General features: G+C 43.2%; 1 protein-coding gene across 2 annotated transcripts in view; it reads left to right on the top strand.

Annotated features, from left to right (window-relative positions):
• Nucleotides 1-17009, top strand: part of LOC126414979 (uncharacterized) — a 220464-nt gene that overhangs the window by 103443 nt on the left and 100012 nt on the right. The gene's annotated exons all lie outside the window — the stretch shown is intronic.

The following is a 17009-nucleotide window of genomic DNA, read 5'->3' on the forward strand; positions in this document are numbered from 1 at the left end:
TGACATGTTCTCTATATCTGTATGTCCATCTTTTCAGAGATGTTTGTCCAACAGTCGGAAGGTGATGTTTGAAGAGATCGCTCCGCTCTCTCAAAAGTCTACAGATACCAGTCTTTAAATTCTGGTCCCTATTTTGACGGCAACCGAGGTTAATTTTGCATAGTGTCATCGCTAAACTGCAGCTGTCTCAGTACCCCCAATGGTGCGTTTACACCTGTGCGCCTTGTGGTTAGTCGCCATGCAGCTCCAGCTTGCCCCAGAAGGAAGGAGAGGTTCGAATGGCTCTAAGTACTATTGGACTTAACATCTAAGGTCATCAGTCCCCTAGACCTGGAACTACTTACACCGAACTAATCAAAGGACAGCACACACATCCATGCCCGAGGGAGGATTCGAACATGCGACCGTAGCAGCAGCGCGGTTTCGGACTGAAGCGCCTAGAACCGCTCGGCTTCAGAGGCCGGCTGGAAGTAAGAGGCGGCCAGTGTGAACACAGGTGTGAATGAAATCACTCGCACGCACGTGTTGGGGAATAGGCATGCAACCTACATGCGTGCCTCTATTCGCATGTGGGGCAAGCACAGTCGCATGGCAACTAGCCGCAAGGCGCATAGGTGTAAACGCACCTTAAGAAAGGCATGAAGTGGCATCACACTCCTTAAGAAAACACATCAAACGAGAGTAATAGCAATGCCAAGTCACTCGTTTCCACAGTACTAGAAGGGTTCTAACGTGTCCCAAGGTACGCCAGACAAACAGACGGTGTGAAGCACTCTCCTTGTTAAACGACCAATGAATCATCGATAGGACAGTACCTAACTGTTACCAGGTCCACCCTGACAGCGAAGGCACCACATTCTGTAGCCACGCGGGCTTTTGTGTGTGGGGAACACTTCTGGCGGATCGCTGACTACATAAAACAACCTCTCGAAACCGACGTTACACCGCTTGACGGAGGAAGTGTGAAGCAGTGGCGACTTCGATGTCTCTGTGTCGCGCTGGTGCTGTACTGGTTGGGCATATTCGGGCAGTTAAGGCGAGATAACTATCCTGGGGCTGTATCGTGCTTAATGCCTGACCTTGCTGCTGAATGTTTCCTCTCTTCTGGGATCTTCTCCACTACTCTTACCCTACTGGCGACATTGATCTCCCACCCTCGTACTGACTATGCTTGACTTCTAATCTATCAGTTATGCGGCCATACATGATGACAGTCTACATCTACATCTATATGGATACTCTGCAAATTACATTTAAGTGCCTGGCAGAGGGTTCATCGAATCACCTTCACAATAATACTCTATTACTCTAACCTCGTACAACGTGCGGAAAAAACGAACACCTACATCTTTCGGTGCGAGCTCTGATTTTTCGTATTATAATTATGGTGATCGCTTCTCCCTATGTAGGTCGGTGTCAACAAAATATTTTCGCATTCGGAGGAAAAAGTTGGTGACTGAAATTTGGTGAGAAGATTCCGCCGCAACGAAGAACGCCTTTGTTTTATAACACCTACCCCAAATCCTGTATTATTTCACTGGAACTCTCCCCTGTTTCGCGATAATACAAAACGTACTGCCCTTCTTTGAACTTTCTCGATGTTGTCCGTCAATCCTATCTGGAAAGTATCCTAGACCGCACAGCAATATTCTAAAAGAAGACAGACAAGCACAGTGTAGGCGGTCTCTTTAGTAGATCGGTTACATTTTCTAAGTGTCCTGTCAATAAAACGCAGTCAGTAGTTACCCTTCCCCACAACATTTTCTGTGTCTTCCTTCCAATTTAAGTTGTTCGTAATTGTGCTTCCTAGGTATTTAGTTGAATTTACGGACTTTAGATTTGACTGATTTATCGTGTAACCGAAGTTTAACGGATTCCTTTTAGCACTCATGTGGATGACCTCACAATTTTCATTATTTAGTGTCAATTTCCAATTTTCGCACCATACGAACATCTTTCTAAAACTATTTGCAATTTGTTTTGATCTTCTGATGACTTCACTAAACGATAAACGACAGCAACATCTGTAAACAACATAAGACGGTTGCTCAGATTCTCTCTTGAATCATTTATATAGATAATGAACAGCAGAGAGCCTATATCACTACCTTGGGGAATGACAAAAACAACTTCTGGTTTACTCGATGATTTCCGTGAGTTACTACGAACTGTGAACTCTCTGACAGGAAATCACAAATCCAGTCCCATAACTGAGACGATATTCCACAAGGATGCAATTTCTTACAAGTCACTTGTGAGATGCAGTGTCCGCAGAACATACAGGGCACTATGAAGCCGCGCAAGTGCCACAATGATACGGATGTAATTTTACTCAGTTTGAGCTAACCCGCTGCCACAAGGCTCAAGTGTCGTGATCAATAACGTGCGGATGTCAGAGGTCATCGCCTAGTTCGGGCTGCATCAGTGGGTGAACGAGCCACAATGCAAAAGGTCGTTCTGCAGCTCACTGCTACCTGACGACAATTAACGAGCGGACACACCATTCAGAACGTTTACGCCTTACAGAGCACAGGTGCCTTTGTGCCACAAGAGTATCTCTAGCCACAGAGATAAACATGGATGCAGGAACATAGGCATTGATTACTCGAAGTTTTGAAATAGCAATCTGCTAAGCTGGGTCGTCATACGTGTTTGTAAGAGTGCGTCTAAGAACAAACCGTGCAGTGGATTCCTCTGATCGGCGTAGTCAAATTCAGCCCAATTTTGGCATCCTTCTATAGGAAATATTTACACAGTATGACGTTGGCAACTGTTAAGTCTGCCACCGACCATCACATACAACAGATACTAATATTTTGTACGAGGATGGTTTGATAAGTCTGATAAATTTCGAAGAAATACTATGCGACTTTATTGTACAGTGTGGGTAACCGTGATACTTATGATGGCTTTGGTGAAACTTTATGTCTCATTATGCATAAACGAATAAAAATCAATTTCATGTAGTGTTCAGTCATTTTTATTTTTAAAAAAGTTATATGTCCCAAATAGAGACTGAGTGGCGGAAGTGTGTAGGGTCTTTCTACCAGATAGTTTACTTGCAGATAAGTTTAAACGGGAGTCTTCTTTGAAAAATGTCCGATAAAATTCGTAGTGTCTTAACAGAAGACCGGCTCGTCAAGATTCGTAATGCTGTGATGAACGGATGCGTGGTATATTGTATGGATCACTGTTTATGTGCAAGGTGATCGCATGATCGATGCCATGTCCGTCGAATCTACCATTACAACTCCGTAAACAAAACTGCGATCAAACCTGTGGATTGGGGAAAAACAGGTTTGTCGGTGGTGGTATGCGGTTATCTTTGGGACTCACAATATGTCACCATGACTGACTATGTGGGAGAAGATGAAATAGAGGAGACTGTATCCTGTGACAAATAATTTTTGAACCTTTTGCATAGCGAGCAGTAGCGACACGGGCAATGTGCCTGCACTATACACTGAGGTAACAACAGTCATGGGATACCTCCTAATATCGTGTCGGACCTCCTACTGCCTGGCATAGTGCAGCAACTGGATGTGACATGGACTCAACAAATCATTGGAATCCTTGTGCAGAAATAAGAACCCATGTGGCCGCTATAGCCGTCCATAATAGCGAAACTGTAGCCGGTGCAGGATTTTGTGCACGAAGTGATCTCTCGATTATGTCCTATATCGGGCGATCTAAGTGGAGAGATTATGCGCTCGAATTGTCCAGAATGTTATTCAAACCAGTCGCGAACAATTGTGGCCCGGTGACATAGTCCATTGTCATACATAAAAATTCCATCGTTGTTTGGGAACATAAAGTCTATTAATGGCTGCAAACGGTCTCCAAGTAGCCGAAAATAACTATTTCCAGTCAATCATCGGTTCAATTGAACCATGTAAACACAGCCCACACCATTATGGAGCCATCATCAGCTTGCTTAGTGGCTTGTTGACAACATGGTCCGTGGGGTCTCATCACGCTCGAACCTTACCATCAGCTCTTACCAACTGAAATGAGACTCATCTGGTCAGACCACAGTTTTCCGAACCCACGAGAGGCGCTGCAGGCGATGTCGTGCTAACAAAGGCACTCGCATCGGTTTTCTGCTGCCATAGCCCATTAACGCCAGATTTCGCCGCACTGTCCTAACGGATACGTTCTTCGTACGCCCCAAATTGGTTTCTACAGTTATTTCGCGCAGAGTTGCTTGTTTGTTAGCACTTACAACTCTGCGCAAACGGCGCTGCTCTCTGTCGTTAAGTGAAGACCGCCGGCCACTGCATAGTACGTGGTGATAGCTAATAACTGAATTTCGTTATTCTCGCCACCCTCTTGACTCTGTGGATCCCGGAATATTGAATTCCCCAACGATTTCCGAAATGGAATGTCCCAAGTGTGTAGTTCCAACTACTATTCCGCGTGCAAGAATCTGTTAACTACCGTCGTGCAGCCATAATCAGCTGAGTGCAAATGACAGCTGCGCCAATGCACTGCCCTTTCATATCTTGTGTACGCGGTACTGCCGTCATCTGTATATTTGCATATCGCTATCCCATGACTTTCGTCACCTCAGTGTATAGGTCTATGAGCTTCATCCCACGTCGTCTCCTCTGATGGCAAAACTGCTTGACCCGAGCTTCGAAATAGTCGCCCACATAGAATTTTTCTGTCCCCTCCCATCAAAAAATAATGTGAAAGGAAGAAATGTTAGTCTGTTTAGGAAGTGTGTGCAGTGAATAAGTGTTACGTTGGAAACAAATTTCCTTTCTGAGGGAATGAAACAGTTAGATCCCCTTTAACCAAATGCATGTAGAATACGATTTTTCTATGTTAGGCAGCGGTAACAGTGGCACAATTTTATCAGTAAACTTAGTTGCAGTTAAAACTGACATAATAGCTATGTGACTCTACGAGTCTCGACTGTATAGTACAGGGTGAGCACAAAGTCTTGCCCTGATTATAACAATTTATTACAGAATAACCGTTTGACATAATAACTTAAATTTGATGCCGTTACATAGGTTAGTGTTGCTAGTTTTTTTTTAGACCAGTTACATTAGTAAACCTTAACGTGTACTCCATTGGTAGTTCGGAGAATGTCGAGGCGGTATTCCAGTTCCCGCCAGGTGTTTCGTAATATGTGTTCTGTCACGGTACCCACGGCAGCTTGTGTCCTAGCCTTCAGATCGTCGACGTCAGCAACTGGTGTGACGAAGACTCAGGAAAGAAAGTCAAGGAGCGTAATGTCTGGAGAGGAGGGTAATGTCCGGATCGGTCCAACACCCTGGCCACCCCGCTGTCCAGAGATTACGCCCCTTGACTTTTTTCTGGGCTATATCAAGGACAGAGTCTTCGGCACACCAGTTGCTGACGTCGACGAACTGTAGGCAAGGATACAAGCTGCTGTGGGTACTGCGACAGAACACATGTTACGAAACACCTGGCGGGAACTGGAATACCGCCGCGACATTCTCCGAGTTACCAAGGACCACATGTTGAGGTTTACTAACATAAGTGGACGTAAAGAAAAACTAGTGACGCTAACCTATGTAACGGCATCAAACGTAAATTATTATGTCAAACGGTTATTCTGTAATAAATTTTTATAATCAGGGCAAGACTTTGTGCTCACTCTGTATTTTCAGTAGCTCATGTGCGTCGTCATTACCGAGCGCTATAATGCATGCGAGACTTCTACCACCCACACGTTGCCAAGGGTGTTATGACTACGCTGCGGAAGTTTCGCTGAGAAGTCCATATCCCATACACATCCTCCATGCAGTCCCGATCTCTTCCCAAGCGATTTACATATTTTTGGAGCCCTGAAAAAAAGACATTCTTGTCCGTTGATTTGTTTCGGACGAAGAGGTGCACGCTTGAGTACAATCATGGTTCTGCAGGCAACCGCAACGTGTCTCCATTGACCGTCTCGTTTTACAGTGAGATTGATGTATTAACAGTTATGGATTACTTTCGAATAATAAACAATTTACTTACTTTTTCCATCTGCCTCGTTTTCATTTGACTGTCCCTTATACACATGCCGTCCCAAACTAAGACCATTGTGCAACAACAGTGGCGCATTGTGAGAAGAGTGTACATACACTGATCAGCCAGAACATTAAGACCACCGACCTACTATCTATATCAACCTGCCTAGGCCAGTGGTTCCCAACAGGTGGTCCGCGGACCCCCAGGGGTCCGCGAGCTATGCCAGAGGGGTCCGCAAGATGCTATTAGAATAAAAAATATATTAAATATATTTCGTATGATTACAGATTTTTTTGTTTTGGCCGCTTCCTGCATGAGCAGAGCTTTAGCGAACGCTAACTTCTGCGTCTAACTTCTTCCTAGAATGTAAAGAGATCGGCAGTAAGCATGAGCAACTTCTTGTTCATATTGAAGTAAGATGGCTTTGTCAAGATTTTTTGAACTTAGAGATGAGGTTCGTGTCTTCCTTCTTGACACAAAGTACGCGGATTCACTCACTAACTTGGCTTTGCTCAGTTGCGTACTTAGCTGATATGTTTGAACACTTGAATGTGTTAAACTTGAGTTTACAAGGAAAAAATGTAGACATGTTCAAAGTTGAGGATAAGATTAGTGCTATGGTCAAAAAGTGTCAGATCGGGGCGTCAAGGATAGAAAACGAGTCACTAACTTTTCTACTTTAAAACAATTCTTGGACTCATCGAAGGAGACTTTGCCTGACCAGATCAAGATCAATGTAGCCGAACATCTACGCAGCCTAGCCACCACTTTTAGAGAGTATTTCCCAGAACCTGACCCTGACGACAGATGGATTCGAAATCCCTTTAGCTGTGAAGAAATAGACAAAATCCAAGGAGTCACTGAAGAAGAGCAAGATCAACTTGTGGATCTGTCCAGCTGTGGGACGATGATAAAGATTTTCATCGGTGATAAAATTAGACTTCTGGGCATCAGCACGCAAGGACTACAAGAAACTTGGAGATAAGGCAATGAGAAAGATCCATTTGCAACCACATATCGGTGTGAGCAAGCATTTTCTTCCGTGTGTTTCATGAAAAACAAATATAGGAATCGGCTCGACATGTGGTCGGATTTCAGAGTGAAAATTTCAAGTTTGGAATCTAATATTTCAGAAATAATTGACTCAAAGGTCAGATTGCACTCATTTCATTACGAACTGAAAATTAAAACTAACTGTATACTGAAGCCTACACGCTATGATTAACTGTATACTGATGGAGTACTCTGCTGTAACTATATTTTTTCAAATAAATAATATCTTGTATGAAATTAGTGTTTTCGTACATGTCTACTCAATGCAATCTCAAGTGTAGTACACTTGAAAGACCAATACACTCAGTTTTAATTTTTTCCTGTAATTTTCAGTTCATACTCAATTTTTATTTTTTTAAGGAGTTTGTTATACTAAACACCCAGATTTGAAGACAAAGATTTTGAGCAATAATCAAAAATTTAACAATAACAATGATGGCTAAATTGAAAGCTCATTATTTTTTCAATAATGAACATGTCAATGTTTTTTCTAAGTACCAAAAACAGAAAACGTGTAAAAAGATTCTTAATTCGGCTTTTTTAGGTACTTGACACTGTGATATGACAAGGTACCAATCATGTTGGATGTGGGGGTCCTCGAGAAAATTTTGTTAGGAACCCCTGGCCTAGGCGATAGCAGCGCCACCTGGCGAGGAATGACTGCTAATCAGACACACGAACGGTGCAAGTATTTTCAGTGAGCGTGCTGTCCACGTATGGAATGGGGAACCGCGCGATCTGCCTGAGTTTGACCGAGGGCAGATTGTGACATCACGGAGGATTGGCAGGAGCATTTCGGAAACTGCATGACTTGTCGGATGTTCGAGGAGTGTTGCGGTGCGAAGAGTGCTGTGGTGAGTATCTTCAACACGCGGCGACACCAAGGTGAAACCACGTCCAGGAGTCGTGGGGTTGGGCGGCTAACCGTCATTACAGATGTCGGACTTCGTAGGGTAGGCGGACTGGTAGAACAGAACAGGCGACGAACAGTGCTAGAGCTAACATCAGATTTTAATTTTAGGAAGAGTACAAATGTGCCTGAATACGCAGTACATCGAACACTCCGAACGATGGGCTTCCCCAGCCGACGACCCATGCAAGTGCCAATGTTGACACCCCACCATATGCAACTACGACTGAAATGGGCACGTGACCGTCAGCAGTGGACGTTGGCGCAGTGGCAGAGCAATGCATGGTCTGATGAATCCCGATACTTTGATCATCATGCCGAAGGGAGGGCACGAATCCGTCGTCTTCCAGGGGAACAGCTCCTTGACACCTATACTGTGGGACGGAAACAAGCTGGCGGCGGTTCCATTATGCTCTGGGGAACATTCACGTGGGTATCCATAGGTCCACTGGAGTTTGTGCAAGGCACCATGACGGCCAAGGAGTATCGTACACTGGTTACAGACCACGTACATTCCTTCATGACAGTCATGTTTCCCAACGGCGGTGGCATTTTTCAGCAATGTAATGCGCCATGTCGCAATTCCAGTAGCATGATAGAGTGGTTCGAGGAACACAGTGGCGAGTTCCAATTGATGTATTGTCTCCCCCCCCCCCCCCCCCAATTCCCAGACCTGAAACCAGTCGAACACATTTGGGATGAGACTGAACAAAGAGTCAGAGCTCATTGCTCCCCAGCCCGGAATTTACGGGTATTAGGTGACTTGTGTATGCAGATGTGGTGCCAACTCCCTCCAGCGAGCTACTAAGGGCTCATTGCTTCCATGCCACGACGTGTCGAAAGGCTGTTGGGTAGGTAGTCATAATGTTCTGGCTGATCAGCGTATTACGGGTTTCCTGCAGACACCGCTCTGATGTGGTACGGATAACAGGCGCATCGCTGTGTGCGATTGAAATGGCACTGCAACTGGAAACGTACTCAGAATACAAAGTACGCGAGGCAGTAAGATGGGCAAAACTCCTAAACTGCTCATAGATTCACTGTAAATTTTGGCGGTGTATGGACCAAATTCAATGTTGCATCCAGTAGTGAAGCAGAGCGAACAATCTGACCAAGGCCGAATAGCCGTGAGTGATCCTGATCGCCGAGTCTATATCTTGCACCATTTCATTTTCGTGTTTTCGGCAAGATGAAAGAACATCCGGGGGAAAGTGGTTTTCCAACCACGAGGACGTTCACACAGCGGTTCTCGACTGGCCCCGTCACCGGAGAGCAGATCTCTGTTGTCGAGGAATTAAATGATTGGCAGCACGCTCCGACCGTTGTTTACAGATAGGTGAATATGTTCTAAAATAGGGTCAAGTATCTGTGTTGCTTTTAAGTGTAATGCTGCTTAAAGCAAAAGTTATTTGGCCTGTCACAATAATGTGTAGTTTATTTATTGAAATCCATCGGTACTTACCATGTTAAAAAGTATCCGAACGACTGGAATTAAATTCTGCCTGAATTGCATGCAACTCACATAACGTAACTCTCTTGCGGGTCCTCTAATGTCTTTTCGGTACAGTCGTTTGACAATATAAAATCGCTACCAAAACTGTTCTATGTGTCAAATTAATATCACGTTATTATAGATAACAGGCAGGCAGGCACTCCGTCTTCAAGCCCATCGGGACCATCCGACCGCCGTGTCATCCTCAGTCTAGGATGCGGATAGGAGAGGCGTGTGGTCAGCACACCGCTCTCCTAGTCGTTATGATGGTTTTCTTTGACCAGAGCCGCTACTATTCGGTCGAGTAGCTCCTCAGTTGGCATCACGATGCATTGCAGGCAACAGCAAACATGTTATTAGAGATTCTGGTTGTAGACTTATATTTATTACAACAAACGACATATCAAAAATGTTACCACTCGCATTAGCATTTGACACAACTAACATTCGTAACTCTGTGACAGAAATAATGTTGAGATCTTTAGCCAAAATTAAATTTTTGCCTATAAGAGATTTTGCAAGAATATGTGGACTTCCAAAATTTGGTGATAACTCGACGTATTCTTTCTCTCTGAAAGGTTTTCCGACTACTTGTTACTCATTGTTTGACTGGCAAATGGCTTTGCATAAACTAGTCAATGACCTAAACAGTTAAAAAAAAGATTAACAGTTTCAAGCGCTCTATGGAAACCGCAGCGTCAACAGCACATCACCAGTCAGTTTTACTGTACTGTGATAGCTCTTGGATGGCATGATGTACAGTTCGACAGTAACTTGTCACTCTTGTAATCCAGCACAAAGTAGCGTTAAATGTTTAAGGGGTTCATAGGCAGGTAGTTGTACACATGTTGGAATTGTAAATGACAAGCCGAAGTGTTTTTTTCTCGTTTTAGATTCAAACCTAACGCCTATGGTCAATGCTAGGCAAGTACAGCTTTCGTGTCTGACCGAGCCTCGAACACAGGACCTATCGCCATTGGTGACTAGGCGTGAAGAGACGTGAGGTACCTAATCTCTGGCCACTATTAGTTAGCTAGTCTCATCTTATAACTACATGTCAATAACTTTTCTGTTCACCTTGGATTCCTATCCAGCAACTAGTGTTCGTGTTAACGAACCACGAAAGATGTTAAACATGGTTTAATTTGGAAGTAACAAAGGGTGCCCATGTTTAAACTTGAAACGACGTGAAGCAAGTAGTTGTATTGGACGGGGATTCAAAATGAGCACCTTGTCAACTAAGCATAGTCAGATGTTAAAGTATCGAATTTTTCACAAACAGTGATATGTTTCAACTCAAAATAACGAGGAGACTTTTGTATTGTTATTTATTTATTTATTTTACTGGGATTCAAAGCCAGCACCCACCACCATTGTTTTCTAGCTCGAATAGACGTTAAATATAGGTTTCCTTCATCAGTAGCAAGAGACGCGCATGTTTGACCTAAAAATAACTTGACTAAAAGTTTTGTACTGACTGTAAATCGAGCCCTGCACATATCGTCGTTGTTGGCTGCACCCGATGAAAAGTTAACTACAAATTTCTTTTTTATCACTGTCTGGGAGTCACAATACCTGAAACAATGTGATGAAAAATTATGTCCGACTGAGAGGCAAAACCAGCTTTTTTGACAACCCGTGAAGATGGCGAAATCAAAATTATTTTTCACTAATAGTTAAATGCATGCAAGCTATAGCTTGAAATGACATGATCGAAACTTTAGTACCGTGTCCGGATTCGAACCCAGACACACGCCTTTCATGGAGACATTGAGGAGTTTTAATATATGGACAAACAACGAAATGATGGAACTTAATTGTTCCAAAGGGGTCAAATCTCACGAAAAGGAAGATCCGAGTTCGAATCCCAATCTACCAATAATAATTTTGACATATCGAGTTAAAATAATATAAGAAATAAGTGCCCTGTGACATTATACGAGGATTGGTTTATTAACCAAAATAAATTTTCTAGTGTAATAAAGCTTACTGGTTCCACTTTCGCCTTTGTCGTGGGCAACAATTAACAAAAAAGTCAGAATCTGTCAGAACAGAAAAGGAAGTAGCTTCCACAGACTCCATGTTTGTATTTTATTTAACTAAAGAAGTTTTGCTTCTCGATCTTGATATCAACTGATCCACACCACATTAAGATAAGATAGGAAAAAATGTACATTATTTACTATTACTAGACATATCTTAGTTTTCGTAGTCCGTACCTGATAAGTCTCTTTACTCATCGATATTCAGGTACTTTTTTGTAATTCCGTATGACTTTCCTGACACCACAACGTCACCTTCATATGAGGAGACGAATGTCGCGCGTTTCATCTGTAGAAGAATCACGTAAAATAGCATGCAAGACTGCAGTCGTTACCCCTCTCTTTTGAGCAGTATTTCAATACACCACATCTCACTAGCGCCGCGTACTCGCGATACCTTAACGGCGTACTGCATGAACTCATGGAAGATGTGCCACTGTACGTGCGCCAAAACATGCGGTTCCAGCACGATGGCTCACCACCTCATTTTTCGCTTGCGGTCCGAGATCATCTGGACGAACGATTTCGGCAAGGATGGGATAGACCGTGGTGGCCCGATTGCTAAGTCTGCACGTTCCGATTTGAACTCGCTAGGCTTCTATGTGTGGGATCACATTAAATCTTTGACCAACGAGACACTTGTGGCCTCCGAGGAAGACCTATTGGCGCGGGTTACGGCTACGGCGGATGCTGGGGCACGAAGTATTTGTGAGCCTGTGTACCGGAACGTTGTACGGTAGTACCGAATCTCACATCGAGCCCTACTTATATATGACCCCGGACGTTGAGCAACACGAGTCAGAGAGCAATGTGTGTTGTGGTATTTTGCGTGTAGAGGGAAAACGGTGCGTTTCCAAACATAGGTTCCTATGCTAAACTTAACCGTCATGGTCTCTACAATAAGTCCTCAAAGCCAGTAAAGGGAATTTAGTTATACCCTGTATATTCGAAACTACGAGTGAGTGAGGCTCCGTTGGATTTGCGTTTTTCAGGTCTTCAGAACGAGCAGTTTGAAATAACGAGGTCGATACCTTTATCTCTGTGAAGAATATTACTTTGATAGGAGCTATAAATCGATTATCGAGCTAGGAGCTATAAATCGATTATCGAGCACTTTCTTAAAATTCAAAGGATCAAGTAGTTGCAAGGTATCAGCGCCACGAAGGACGGTCCCACCGTCAGGAGAAAAGCCACCGCAAACATCTGTCTTACTGTACCAAATGTAAGCAAGCATGTAACACCGGTAAGGCTGGCTTGAAACCGTTGTAGCGATCAGACAACTTGCTCGCGAAGCTATTCAGACTTCAAAATATATAGAACATTCGGAAAAGTGGATATAGCTTTATTTTAGTACAGGACCGTACCGGAGGGCGCTAATAGAAAAGGTGTATCAGCTTAGGCAAACGTCTCGGCACCTCACCTCAAAGATGTAGATGTCGCGGAGCCAGCGGAGTGGTACAGCCCTAACGATACTACAGATTAAACAGAGAGGTGGAGGCCAGAATGACCACTACAAACCCAGGGACCTCCAAAAGCCACAATAAATACATACAGACAACGCTTTAGAGAGAAAGTAGCGGTGCGGTTCTAATGCTGAATGGTATCCTGACAGCGCGAAGCCCTCACGATCTGTCTTTGCAGACATTATCCATAGACTGGAAGTGTGTGGGATATAATGAGCCAACGGAAAAGAATGTCACTGCGCAGAAATGCGATTACCATTTTGGCAGCAATAACACAAATCGGTACCTCAATCAACCAAGAGAGTGTTCTCAACATCGGATCTCATTCTTTCCACATTTTTCTCCACTAACAGCTTTATGGACACGATTCACAAAATCGGTTACAGTCCTCCGAACTAAGTCTGTGAAAACTGCAAAGTGACGCCACGTTTCTGTGCAAGAGTTTGTTTACGAATAAATGATCGTTCACAAACCTTTCGTAAATTCATCTTCATATATGCACTACCGGTCAGTTGAAAAACCACGTTGGTTGAAAGACACGAATGTGTGGTGCGGGCTTTTCAGCACTCAAAAAATTTGTTCCTGTTTCATTGATGAGGTCCTAAATAGCAAGAAGTATCTACAGTTTATAACAGATATGCTGCTGCAGTTATTAGACGACATCCCACTGGACATAAGGCAATCCATGTTTTACCAACATAACGGATGTTCCACCCATTCTGCGCAGACAATTACAGACCTTTTTAACAAGAAATTTGAATATCGTTAAATCGGTCGTTGGAGAACACAAGATTTAATACCTCTGGAATTTGCGTGGATAAACTTAAAATAAGTTGTCTGCAAAGAAACCCCTACGACTCTAGAATACATGAAATGTCGTATACCAAGCGTCTGTGCTACAATAAGCCCAGATCAGATTCCACATGCAGTGTTACCTGTACGGAATGGCTTTACAGTAGTATCAGTGCTCAAGGTCAACATTTTGTGCACCTGTGTGTGACAGTAATAATAATAAAAACACGACCCATACTGGAGTTACATGTTTGCTCACATTTGCTACAGTAGAGCAGTGGTTCGCAGCTTTGATGTCGTGTTCCTATTTGATCCAGTTGCATACATGTTATGTCATTGAGGTCCAATTCGAAGGCTCTTTCCAGTGCTACAGAAAAAGTGTATAGTTCCATTGAAAAATGTCATAATTTTGCAGCTATAAATGTTAAAATTTACTTGAAAATTCGCCACCTAGACCGCTATAACTTAGCGAAACTCACATTTCGATGTATTTAGTCGTTCAGGACATATTTTGGGGGAGGGGGGGGGAGAGGGCTATCTTACCAGTATGGGTACAGCTTCCGACGGATTTATACCTCTTATTAAAACAGTCAGTGGCCCAGAAAGAAGTTCCATTTGCAGCAAAAAAATTTTTTCATCATTTGCGCAGTAACATAAAATGTCTGAGACATATAATTTTAGAGGTCGGGATATCACAGCCAAAATTCCACATGGTGAATAAAATCTTCCGCACTGGCTGTTAAAATCCTTGTATTAAGAAGTCACTACCCGGTTGGCATCAGTAGAAATGCATCTTCAGGTGACAGATTTTTAATAAAATGATTGCGCGGCAAAGTGGTTGCATAGGGCCAAGTCCCATCGTCCATCATCTAGATAAAACCGATAGCACGTTTAAAGCGGTTGTCGGTGGTTTAACTGATTGGGATCGCGCGGCATGTAATATCGACACGTCAGTACAGTTTACACTGCGGCCTTGCACACCTCTATGCTGTCTGCGGCATGGTGCCGCGCGAGCGCAGTCGGTTTAATCATAGACAATCGCTTTTAGCGTGCTATTGGTTTTATCTGGATGACGAACGGTAGGACATGACTAAGCAATCACTTTTCCGCGCCACGATTTTTTAAAATGTTATCACTTGAAGATGCGGCACGGTTAGTGCGGAAGATTTTATTCACCAAATATCTAACAAGGGGACCCTCCGTACTGTAAATCATGGATTTTGATGCGCTTCAATAATGTTGTAGAGGCACTTACCCTGAGTACTTGGCTATCCGGTTTTTTAGCGACGGGCCTCGGTTTTTGAGAAAATCGATTTTGAAGTTCATTGCGCGCTTTGTATACCCGTAACATTACATACATTCCGAGCAAGGCTGGCGTCAAATCGAAAGACTTGTACCTGGCGAACGGTCTACCCGACAGGAGGCCCTAGTCACACGACATTCTATTTTAGCGTAGCGCAGCTGTAAAGGTTCACGGCTAGCGCGCTGGAGGTACCGTGTTCGAATCCTGCTCGTGTTCAAATGGTTCAAATGGCTCTGAGCACTATGGGACTTAACATCTATGGTCATCAGTCCCCTAGAACTTAGAACTACTTAAACCTAACTAACCTAAGGACAGCACACAACACCCAACCATCACGAGGCAGAGAAAATCCCTGACCCCGCCGGGAATCGAACCCGGGAACCCGGGTGTGGGAAGCGAGAACGCTACCGCACGACCACGAGATGCGGGCCTGCTCGTGTACTTTCGTTTTTTTTTTGTTTTTTTTTTTTTAATCTACCATATTTTCCAATTTTATTTCAAAGAATATCAACAAACAGTGTAAGGTGTGCGAAATTATAAACATATATTCAGTTATTAATTTTTTCTGTCATACAATATTATAAATTCTTATTTTTCATCGTCCACATTGTTTGATATGCCAGAACAATATTGTGGGTGATACTTATCATAGAAAGAACCGAAGCACAAATTTTCGCAACACCACGCGCATTTTATGAAAGCAACCGTCTTGCAGACGGTTCTTCGTGAGTGATACCGGGAAACACAGTTCTTTTGCATTCAAAAATATTTGTCTTTCATCCGCTAATTTCGGTGCAAACCATGCGTATCTAATCATGCTTTCAAAATTAGTTGCGCTGAATTGATGTTGGATTAGCGAATGCAGTATTGTCGAATATTCCCTAGAAGGGATCTCTCTATTGTCAAGTCGGGAGTATTCTGACTAATTTTCTTGAAGATTTTCACCTGTCGGTAAAAATAAACATCGCAGGACTGGCAATAACGAGTGCACACTTTGGTGGGACCACTTTTAGGGTGCAGGCGCTCGCTTTCCTTTCAGTAGTGAATAGATGGTCTTATATAGTTGAATCGGTTTGCCCTCCCCACGAATCGATAATGTACAACAATATTTTTCTGTCCGACGTGCGGAAGAATTACAGAACGCAAAAATTCTTCGTACACCAGAGCTTCCCGGATTTCGTGCAGGACACGCCTACATTTCTGTATTTCACAGTTAATTCGTCTACTCGTTTTTGAACGTTAGGACCAAATTTTCCGGACGGTTCTTGCATTCATAAAAAATCATGGGAGCAGGATTCGAACACAGGGCCTCCAGCGCGGTAGCCGTGAAACTTTACCGCTGCGCTAAGCTGACTTGCGCGGAATATATGTAATGTTACGGGTATACAAAGCGCGCAGTGAACTTCAAAATCGATTTTCTCAAAAACCAAGGCCCGTCGCTAAAACACCGGATAGCCAGGTACTCAGGGTATGTGCCTCTATAACATATTTGAAGCGCATGAAAATCGGTGGTTTACAGTATGGAGGGTCCCCTTGTAAGAGGTGGCAAAGCAAGTTTTAAATGTAACTAAAAATGTTTCTCCCTGACAACTGCTTTATTACAATGATGTATTTCTACTTAAAAACTAGTTGTCAATTTTATAAGAATGATTTTTAAATGTGTTGCATGAGTAGGACTAAAAAATGTGTCCATTTATGTTAACACTAGTCGTGTGTACATACCCTGTAACCTGTCTCGTTCCGTATAATTTCGATGAAACAATCGTTCAAATGATTTATGGTGCATGCAGCTAACTATCGTTAGGATAGCTTTGCTTTTATACAAAGTGAGGTTTCCCATGCAAACGTTTTATACGAATATTTCAGTTTTTCATTTCATTATCCGTATTTTCGGAGGAAAAGCGGTTTACAGGGACTTAATTTAACACTGGTAGCCTCCATAAACCGATAAGACCAAGAAAATTAA

Source organism: Schistocerca serialis, chromosome 1, assembly GCF_023864345.2.
Source record: "Schistocerca serialis cubense isolate TAMUIC-IGC-003099 chromosome 1, iqSchSeri2.2, whole genome shotgun sequence".
NCBI classification, from domain to species: Eukaryota; Metazoa; Arthropoda; class Insecta; order Orthoptera; family Acrididae; genus Schistocerca; species Schistocerca serialis.